This window comes from Suncus etruscus, chromosome X, assembly GCF_024139225.1.
Source record: "Suncus etruscus isolate mSunEtr1 chromosome X, mSunEtr1.pri.cur, whole genome shotgun sequence".
In the NCBI taxonomy this organism is placed as follows: domain Eukaryota; kingdom Metazoa; phylum Chordata; class Mammalia; order Eulipotyphla; family Soricidae; genus Suncus; species Suncus etruscus.
Genome location: NC_064868.1, coordinates 116,558,030 through 116,568,376, shown reverse-complemented (window position 1 = coordinate 116,568,376; position 10,347 = coordinate 116,558,030). Strand labels below are relative to the sequence as shown.

The window sequence follows — 10,347 nt, the reverse complement described above, 5'->3', positions numbered from 1 at the left end:
TAAAGTACATAATTAATTGCCATTTCTTCTGTCTCAGACCTTAATGGAAGTCTTTCTGTCTCAGATCTATCAATCGGTTAATCATGTTATTTTCTCAGGGCTTAGATTCTTCAGTAGTCAGGCTTATATCAGGTAGATTCATGCTAATAGTTAGAAATTCCGTGGATGACCCAACTGGAATGAATGCCTTAGATACTTTTACTAACTTAAACAACCAGCTAGTTTGAGATCTTTGAAGGAAACTTGCCAAAATTCAACATCAAAAATGCCTAAGTCACCTAAAAAATTACTGTGAAAGATTCGTAATCCACTTTGGTCAAAATAAAAATTAAAAAAAAAGCCAAGTCACAGTTTAGGGAATGGACCATGGTGTCATGCTAATATATGTATATATATATTGCAGTGGGGTTTCCAAAATGGTGCTTAGGAGGCCTGGGGAATCCTCTGCAAGGCTGCTCAGAGCACATGTGCTGAGGATGACCCCAGGTCATCTATATTCAGGAGCCTCCAGGGCTACACCTAGCAATGCTTGGGAGATCATGTAGTGCAAACCAGAGCTGGCCACAAGCAAGGCAATTAATTGCCTTCACCCCTGGACTTTCTCTCTCCATTTCTTTCTTTCCATATATTTCTAAACCTCAATTAAATTGTATACAATGGTTTTGGTGGAGATTGCTAATCTTGATTCCAAAGCATCCCTTTTGTTCTATAGGTCTTTTGTTTCCTTTATCTACAAGTTCTTTTTATATTCCACAACGTTGGGGTATTAGGCAATCATCCTTTTCCCCCACTGAAGCAACAGCTGCCTGCCAAAGTGTTGAGGAGCTGAGAAGCAGGAGGTGGTGGAGGGGTGGGCTACCACCCTTTTCTGTCCCTAGCAGATATCATTCTGGAAAGCCTGGTCATTGCTATAGCACACTCACTCAAGTGTGCTAGCCTCACAGTCCTTTGAGGAAACTGGGGTGTATAAAATTTAAGTGACTAACTGGTTCAGCATTACTGTGCATTTCTAGCAGACATGGGGTTAGAATTCCTCTCCGTATCTGATTTTTGTTATTATTGTTGTTTTGGGCCACATCCTACAAAATTCAGGGGATAATTCCTGGATTTGTGCTCAGGTATCACTTCTCGTGGACTTGGGAACCATATGGGATGCTGGGGATTGCTGGGGATTGAACCAGGGTGAGCCTCATGCAGACTCATGACTTACCAGCTGTACTATCTCTCTGACCCAAATATAGGCCAGTCTTATTTTGGATTTATATGTGATATATTTCACCTGGTAAGAAGGGGGTTTAATAGGGGATAATTATTGATCATATTGTGTTTTAGTCCTTAGTAAAGTGACATTTATATATTTTTTCCACTACCACAAATTATGCAGTCAAGTTTTGCACATTTGGGGAAATTGCAGGGGTCAGCACATCCGGAGTGCAATGGATAAGCCTCATCCTGGGAAAACCACCTTTGTGATCATGGTATCTTTCCTGCCAGGTAAGTATGATATTTATATTTTTGTGTTGTCCTATTTTTTTCTTTTTCTTTTTCTTTTTTCTTTTTGGTTTTTGGGCCACCCCCGGCGGTGCTCAGGGGTTACTCCTGCCTGTCTGCTCAGAAATAGCTCCTGGCAGGCACGGGGGACCATATGGGATACTGGGATTCGAACCAACCACCTTTGGTTCTGGATCGACTGCTTGCAAGGCAAACACCGCTGTGCTATCTCTCCGGGCCCATCCTATTTTCTCTATACCTGACAGTGTTTAGGGTTTACTCCTGGCTCTGCACTCAGAAATTACTCGTGGTGGGCTCAGAGGACCATATGGGAAGATGAGGATCAAACATAGTTCAGCCATAGGCAAGGAAAGCACCCTACGAATGGCTCTATCACTCCAGCCTATCCTTCACTTCTCTGGACCCATGGTGAATTCAGAGAATAGTATTTCAAGGAGGTAAAGAAGAAATATTCAGATAACTCCTTGTTTTTGCTTGTCTCTATTGAATTGGAAAGGGTACACATTAACAGTGCTCAGGGCTTACTCCTGGCTCTGTACTCAAGGATCATTCCTGGCAGTGCTTGAAGGACTGTATGCAGTTGCTGGGGATGAAACCAGGGACTTGCAAGGACAGTATCATACTTTCTGTGTTGTCTGTCTCTAGGATGAGGACTTTTCCTCTTGAGAGTTTTTTTTAATAAATATTTTTATTTAAGCGCCATGATTACAGGCATGCTTGTAGTTGGGTTTTAGTTATAAAAAAGAACACTCCCCCTTCACCAGAGCAACATTCTCAGCACCACCATTTCCCTCTTCCCCCACCCCTTGCCTATATTCAAGACAGGCATTCCATTTCCTTTTGAGAGTCTTTTAAACCATCTTTCCTAGATGATAGGAGCCACATTCATGTCAAGCCATGCCATGCTTCTACCTAGGCAGTGTGGAAGAGGTACTTGGTAAAGGCTAGACTGCAAAGAGCTAGTCCCTGGGGATCTCAGAGCTTATTGGCACATGATTTTGCTTTTACCTTCTTAGATTCAGAATCTATAAAGTTTGACATGGTAACCGTTCCCCTTCTGGAGTCCAACCAAAATCATTCCGTTTACATTCTATTGCAGAGAGAGTGAACCTGTCTTCCACATTTGGGAAAAAGCCACACACCATGGACAAGTTATTTTTTCTTTGCGGGTCTGAGCCAAATCTGGGAGGCCTCAGAGGCTACTCCCATCTTTGTGTTCACCAGTCACTTATCAATATTCTGGAAACCTTATGCAGTGCCAGGGATCCAACTGGGTCTGGCCACATTCAAGCAGGTACCTTAACCCCTTATGCTCCCAAATGTCTACATCTATGGACGGGGGAGTCTTGTAGGAGTCTTCATTATAAAGATGCACTTAATTATTTAAAATTGATATGAGAAGTAACCCTGATTATGTGTATTTTACAGCTCTTATGTTGATTCTTAACAGGTCTGTTTTTAAATATGGCATGACATGAGTAAGAGACTTCAAATGTCTTCTCTACCCCACCAAATATGAACTCATTCTAGATTTACCAAATCTGACTTCACTTTTCACCTCTTTGCCTCCAAATAGCCACTCCTTACCTAGGCTAGAATTCCCAACAAGATTGAGATCAGTAGGTCTGGTGAGGCATTGCCTCCTCCCTAACTTGCCTCACTCTCTGAATCACTCAATTCAATGGCCTTGTAAGATAGAGCTTGTACAAAAGGACTAGGTATGTTTGAGGACAGAAACCTAGACCTGAGTGTGCTTATGGGCAGAATTCCTAATTGGGGTGGGTGGTGGGGATAAATCCAAGTATAATTTATTCCAATTCCAAACATAAACTTTCTCCTCAATGTTCCTGAAATAACATGCCATTGGTATCTTGATCAAGAAGAGTGCTAAGAAAAAAAAAAAAAGAAGAGTGCTGAGAAATCACGTGGTTTGGGAGTTTATGAACAATAGACATAAAATATAGAACAATCATGCACACCCCCTTCATCATATCTTTTATTTTGTGAACTGAGCCAAGCACTTTGTACATACGACACTATTTGATTCTGATTATATGAATCCCATGATTTAACAGATGGGAAAATGAAGGTGAAGTAACACCCCCCGAGGTTGCAAGGCTGCAAAGTGTGGGAACTGGTTTGCTGCAACTGGAATGGAACTGAAGGGTATCGAGCTGACTGAAATACTCTAGACAGAGAAGGACAAGCACAATTTCACTCATCTGTGGTGTGTAGGAAAACAAAACAAGGAAATATATCCTATAAATTGATAGGAAACCTTGTGTTCTGGAATATAAACAGAGAATAGATCCTTGGGGTGCAGGTAGAGCTGGTGGATTGGAGATGATACGGAGGTAAGGATGGGGGTGTCTTGGGCATGTGAGGTAACTGTATATACCAAGATCATAAATGTCAGCACTCTTGTAAAAACTTTACCTTGACTATCATAATTTTAAAGGGGGTGCCGAGAGATAGTACTGCAGGTAAGTCACTTGCCTTGCACATGGCTAATGCAGGTTTGAACCTTGGAACCCCACGTGGTTCTTCAAAGCAGGAGAAGTGTTCCTTGAGCTCTGAGCCACGAGTAAGCCCTGAGCACCACCAGATGTGACTCAAACATAAATAAAAGTTAAAAATGAAACTAAAGAGAAATGAAAAAGTGGGGTATAGAGCTGGGGACCTGGGTCAAAGGGCTGGAGCACATACTCTGGATGCAGGATTCCTGCATGATGGCCAAGCCAGGAGAAACCCCCAAAGAAAAAAAAGAATGGGAACTGGTAACAAATTGGTTCCTGATAATAGAGTGTATGTTCTTCAAAATGTGCTGTTAATGCCTTAATGAGTGATAATTGCAATAGACATCAGAATTGCCTCTTAGTTTCTTCTGGAAAGTTCCAAGCCCACTGTATCTCTCAGACAGAGGAAGTAGGGAGGCTGAACTGATTTTCTTTTAAGATGGCAATACGGTGCAACCGAGAAATCAATTGGCATTCATGTGGTCTTACAGTAACTGAATAACTGAGCAGGGCTGTTGATGGAGAGACCTTAAGCTCTTGCTTATGAATTTGATTTTGATTTAAGAGGCAGCTGAGAGCCACTGTGATTTCTGCCTGGTGCTTGCTGAATCTAGAGTGGGTTCAGTATAGATTCATATCACTCTCCTTAGTGTAGGGAAACGCTGTTGCTTGATAATAAGCAGGTTCTCCGGGTTTGCTGAAAAATACTTTTGTTGCCACACAGTTCCTTCTGTGCTTGGCACACTTGATGGACTGTCTCAAGGTTTCCAACCCTCCATCCAGCTTGTCTCTGGAGGAAGCAAAAACACTCCTTCATAGATTTTACCTAGTGCAAGAAAATTATCGCAAACACCCCCACATATGTTCTTTCCATTTGCAATAAACAGGAAAACGCCATCTAAAGGTGCTCGAAGTTTGTGGATCTTGAGTTTCTCCCATGTTGTCCAATTCTTCCATGGACTAACCTATCAAACACTGCAGTGGAATTGGGGGGTAGTGATAGGGGGAATCAGCCCTAACTAAAGCAAACCTGGGAGATATGACAGCTGGAAAGGTGCTTTATTGCATGAATCTGACCTGGGTTCCATGGCCAGCAACAAATATGGTTCCCAAAGTGCTCCAGGATTTATCCCAGATTCAGGAATAAGCCCTGAGCATTGTCTGGTGTGTCCACCATTACCCCCAAAGTAATCCTCTCTTGCTAGCAAAAAGCATGTGTAATTGGGAGGATTGCACACTTTATTTTTCATTTTAGGGTGACTATTTCTTAGCAATGGTGATGTCAAGAAAATTTGCACCTGTTGAGAAGCTTTGGCTATGTCTGGAGAGACACAGGCACTTGCAACTAGTGTCTGATCCCAATTTTAGTATCTGTGGTAGGGAAGCAAGTATGTGGGCATATAAAGTATCATCCAAGCTTCGCATATCTCCTGAAAAATTCAACAGCATCACCCAGAGACACAGAAGATTTTCAACTTGGAAACTTCCTAAAAAATGAGCTCACCAAGCCCACCACCCTGCTCCTGCCCTCCTACCCCCAGCCAGCACCCAGGACAGTGCATGTGCAAAACATCTCTGTACCCAGAGGCCAAAACTTGGGCAGCTCCACTGACCTCCAGAGGCAGCTGCTCCCTGACTTAGCTTTTAAAAACAAAGGAGAAAGAAGTGAAAGCAGGAAAAGAAAGCAAGAAAAAGCAAGTCTTCTGTAGTGCATATTCGGCAGATGTGAATCCTAGAATCCATCTCAAACACCACTTAGTCAACAGCCCCCAGTCCTGGAGCAACCTCCAGCACCATCAGGTGTGACCCGAAGGCAAAAACAGTGATAATATCTAATTTATAATATATAATTTTTATTTTTATAAAATAATGTGAAATGCAGCCTTCTGGAACCTTTTTTTTAATAATAGAAGGTGTAATGCAGCCTTCTGAAACTTTCTAACATTTGAGGGCTTTTTAAAAAATGTGTTTGACCACTGGAATCACTCAGTGACTCGCCTTTGCTGCTGAGGCTCAACCCCAAATTTTAGTAGATAGAAACTTCTAGTACTCTCATCTAGGACCCTCTCTATGACTCTTTCCTCCCACAGTTCACTTTTTTGGTCTGCTGGTCCCTAAAGCTCTTCCTGTTATGGGAATTGCCTATCCTATATCTGTCAGGTTCTCTTGGAGTGCACAATGGGAGGGGGAAGTTGTGTTCTTGGGGGACCCTCTGCAGCACCCTCACTCTGCTGGCCAAAGGCCATGGGATGCAGCAAGAAAGCAAGCAGTTGGAGAGGTACATTGGATTTCTGAGGCACTCGTCTAGCTCAGGAAGAAATAGCTCTAACTTAATAATCTGCTCCTCACACACAGTAAGAGACACCCTGACTTATTCAAAGACACCGTGGGCGGTGCAGAGGATGAATAAGCATGATTCACTGCCACTCTGGCACCCGGGGCACGAAGAATAATAAAACCCAAAGAATTGTAGCGGCCTGAGTAGTAAATTAAGAGATCCGGGGCTCAGCTAGACTCTAGACATCAATGTTACCATGGCAATAAAGGGCCCCAGCGTTCAGCAGCTATTACAGAGCAGGCATCTAATAGGCTCATCTGTGTCACAGCCAAAGCCCAAGAGGGTAGCAAAGAAGACCAATTAGCATATCCATTCATTAGGGGCTTCTGCACACTTCTCTTAATTCCAATTAGTTGTTTGTTTGAACCAACCTCCCTTGCCTGCCCGAGACTCATTAGTACCTTTTAGCCACTGGAAATAGGCTGGAATTTCCACTAGGACCTCACAATTCCCTAAGTCTTTCTCCCCAACCCTCCCAACTTGGGTAGGTCTAGGCTTATATTGTCGCTACCCCCTGGCCTTCAATCCCTGGAAATGAAAGCCTTACTCACTGTACAACTGTCCTCGACAGATGGAAACTCTGCTAAGGAATGTGATGTGCTCAGGGTTCTTCCTGGAACCCAGTGGAGGAGGGATCTGGGGCCATTATCTGGACCATTCAGGTCAAAGAAACTCTCTCTGCCAGGGATCCTGCGGTCACGCCTGCTGGCCATGACTCAGGGACTGGCTATTCCGAAGGGGAAACTTTGGGCACTGGGGACCATCCTGGCATCATCGAAGTCGGGCAGTTGCCTGTTTCAGCTTGAAAGACTGACTGCCTTTCCAAGGCCAGCCCAAGCCCCGCCTATTCCGGGAAGCCTTCCCTGATCTTTGCAGTTCCAAATGAGTTCCCCCTTCCCCTGTGTCCTTCCAAAATGACACACTAGGCGGGGCAGCATTCACTGCTAGGTTTGCCTAGAGCTTCCTCCCCCACCCCTGGCTTTGGAGTCTTCTAGTGACTCATGTGGAGAGGGTTGGACTCCGAGAAAGTACTCGTTAGCGCCTGGGACAAGCAACTCAAGTTCTAGTGCCCAGGACTTCCTGGGGACTTCCTGAGCATTCTGCCAGTGCCTAGGGAGGGAGAGAACACATGTGCTCTTGGATGGCCTTTGACATTCTCTTCCCACACATACCCCCCATATTCACACAACTGAGGAAATCGATGATGATTGGCAAGCCAAAACTCATTCTGAGGCAATTAACCCATTGAAGCATGGCAATTTGTATAGGTCACAGGCGGTTGGATTCACGAATTTGTGTCAGAGGAAATGTTGGCAACAACTATTGCTGTTGGGATAGTCTGTGCAATGGGACTGCCCAGCATGTGCCACTGGTGTTACACTCTGTTGGGACATCCAAGAGTGAGTCATGCACCAGCATTAATGTGTTCAAATGGGGATAGACAGCTACAAAAGAAAATAGGTTCAGAAGGTTCGCTGTGCTCAGGTCCGAACCAGGATGCAGGAAGTCAGCAAGAGAGCCATGAGTTCCATGAGGAGATTCAAGCCAGAATCTCTCTGGCAATCCCACAAGGTAGACAAACCCCCTCACTGGATGTCTGAGCAGGTTTCTATTCCCATAGATGCTAACAATCAACTCAGCAACATACAGTAGGAAGCAAGTAGCATCTGAGCAATTGGAAGAGACTCGTTGGCTTCAGCCATATAGATAGGTTCCTACATCTAAGAAAGAGTATGTAAAGTCAGACAATGGATACCACTGGGTCTTTCATTCTGGGAGCAAAGGCCTGCTTGCTTTGTCTTTGAAATTTCCATTTCTCTAATAAACTTTATCTCTGCCTCTATGTTTTTTAGATTTTTAAAAATTACTTTATTTTAATACTATGGTGTACAGGTTGTTCATAATACAGTTGTGGTTTTTATTTTTTTACAGTTGAAATGTTTTCATAATTGAGTTTCAGTCATACAATATATAACACCCTTCACCAGTACACATTTCTTATCACCAATGCCACCAGTTTCCCTTATGCACTCTCTTCTTCCCTATCCCCTGCCTGTCTCCAGAGCTCCTCTCTTTGTCTTTCTCTCTCTTCTTTTTTCCCTTTTAGACTCTGTGGTTTGTAATATTGTTACTGAAATGGTATCATGCATATCACTTTATCTCCTTTCAGCACCCAGTTCTTGTCTAGAATGATAATTTCCAACTATTATTGTGATAGTGGTCCCTGCTCTGCCCTAACTATTTTTCCCTGTTCTTTGTGACAAACTGTCTACCATGTACTGGTCCTCCTGACCCTCATCTTCATTGTCTCTGGATATTATTACTATATTATCTTTTATTTTATAACCCACAAACGAGTGCGATCATTCTATGTGTGCCCCTCTTCCTCTGATACATTTTTTCATCATAATACTCTCCATATCCATCTCTGTATAATAGAACTTTATGACTTTACTTTTCCTAACAGCTGTGAAGTATTCCATTGTGTAGATGTTCCACAGCTTCTTTTATCCACTCATTTAGTTCATGATAGTACTATTCACAATAGCCAGAATCTGGAAACAACTCAAGTAACTATTTTTCAGTGAATTCTTGTTTGATTTAGTTATTCAAAATGTTTACACACCTGCTTGTGCTTAAGACTCACTCTTGGAAGTGAGTGCATGCAAAATGTGATGTCTAGTATTGAATCAGATTTGCCTGCTGTACTATGTCTCTGACAAAGCGAATTCTTTTTTTTTCTTGGTTGTTAGGCCACAAACAGAGGTTCTCAAGGGTGTTCCTGCTTCCCTGTCCAGGACTGACCCCTGGAGAACCATATTCTGTGCTTGTGATCAAAACGGGGTCAATTACATTTCAAGGCAACTGTTTTACTTCTGGTACTATCTTTTCCACCCTTAGTGAAGACTTTCAAAAATGTGACTACTCATTCCTCAGCTCCAACAAAAATGGTCCATAGAAATAAATATCAACAACTCTGGAGGATTGATTGCCTGGTAGAGGTAAAGATATTTGAAGAAGGCTGCCATGTCTTCCTTCCTTTAGTGGTATCAGGAGTACTCAGTCTTTGATATTTCTCCATTAGTTACCTGTCTACAACCATGTGATTCTACTGAAAAATCAACCTAGAATAAGAGACATTGAAAAGCAGATGCTGGGGCCGGAGAGATAGCATGGAGGTAAGGCGTTTGCCTCTCATGCAGGAGGTCATCGGTTCGAATCCCGGCGTCCCATATATGGTCCTCCCGTGCCTGCCAGGAGCAATTTCTGAGCCTGGAGCCAGGAATAACCCCTGAGCACTGCCGGGTGTGACCCAAAAACCACAAAAAAAAAAAAAAAAAAAAAAAAGAAAAGCAGATGCTGGGGCCGGCGAGGTGGCGCTAGAGGTAAGGTGTCTGCTTTGCAAGTGCTAGCCAAGGAAGGACCGAGGTTCGATCCTGCGGCATCCTGTATGGTTCCCCCAAGCCAGGGGCAATTTCTGAGCGCTTAGCTAGGAGTAATCCCTGAGCATCAAATGGGTGTGGCCCGAAACCCCCCCCCAAAAAAAGAAAAACAGATGCTAACATTTGGATCAAAGGATGGACTATAGAGTTCCAGCAACTAGAATGATTTACCTTTGAATGTGCTGTCGAAGACAAAGCTTGTTTTTCTGTCCCTCTCTCTCAAGTCTGTGGTCATTGCTATACTCATAACCCTGAGGGCCACTTCTGACTCCTGGGTGCTGTGCTTTTTCAAGCAGAATGCTTTCCCTATGAAAATCGCCAGGAACAGGTTCTCCTTTTCATATGAATTCATTAAGATTTCTGTCTTTCAGATGCTTTCGGGGTTTTGTTATTTTACCCTATCAAACAGCTGGCATTCCAGAAGGCAGCTTGGATTATAGTCAAAATATATCGCAAATACGTTAAGTAAATAGAGCGCTCTGGATTACCCTCTATATTAGCTGTTGAAAGACTCTGCAAACTGAAATGTTTATTACCT

At 43.2% G+C, this 10,347-nt stretch overlaps 1 non-coding gene across 1 annotated transcript; it reads right to left on the bottom strand.

The window, feature by feature from the left end:
• Window positions 1-1,337: 1,337 nt before the first annotated feature.
• LOC125999950 (U1 spliceosomal RNA) lies at window positions 1,338-1,502 on the bottom strand. Its single transcript, XR_007492376.1, has one exon. It is a non-coding gene; the product is annotated as a U1 spliceosomal RNA (small nuclear RNA).
• Between the last annotated feature and the right edge of the window lie 8,845 nt (window positions 1,503-10,347).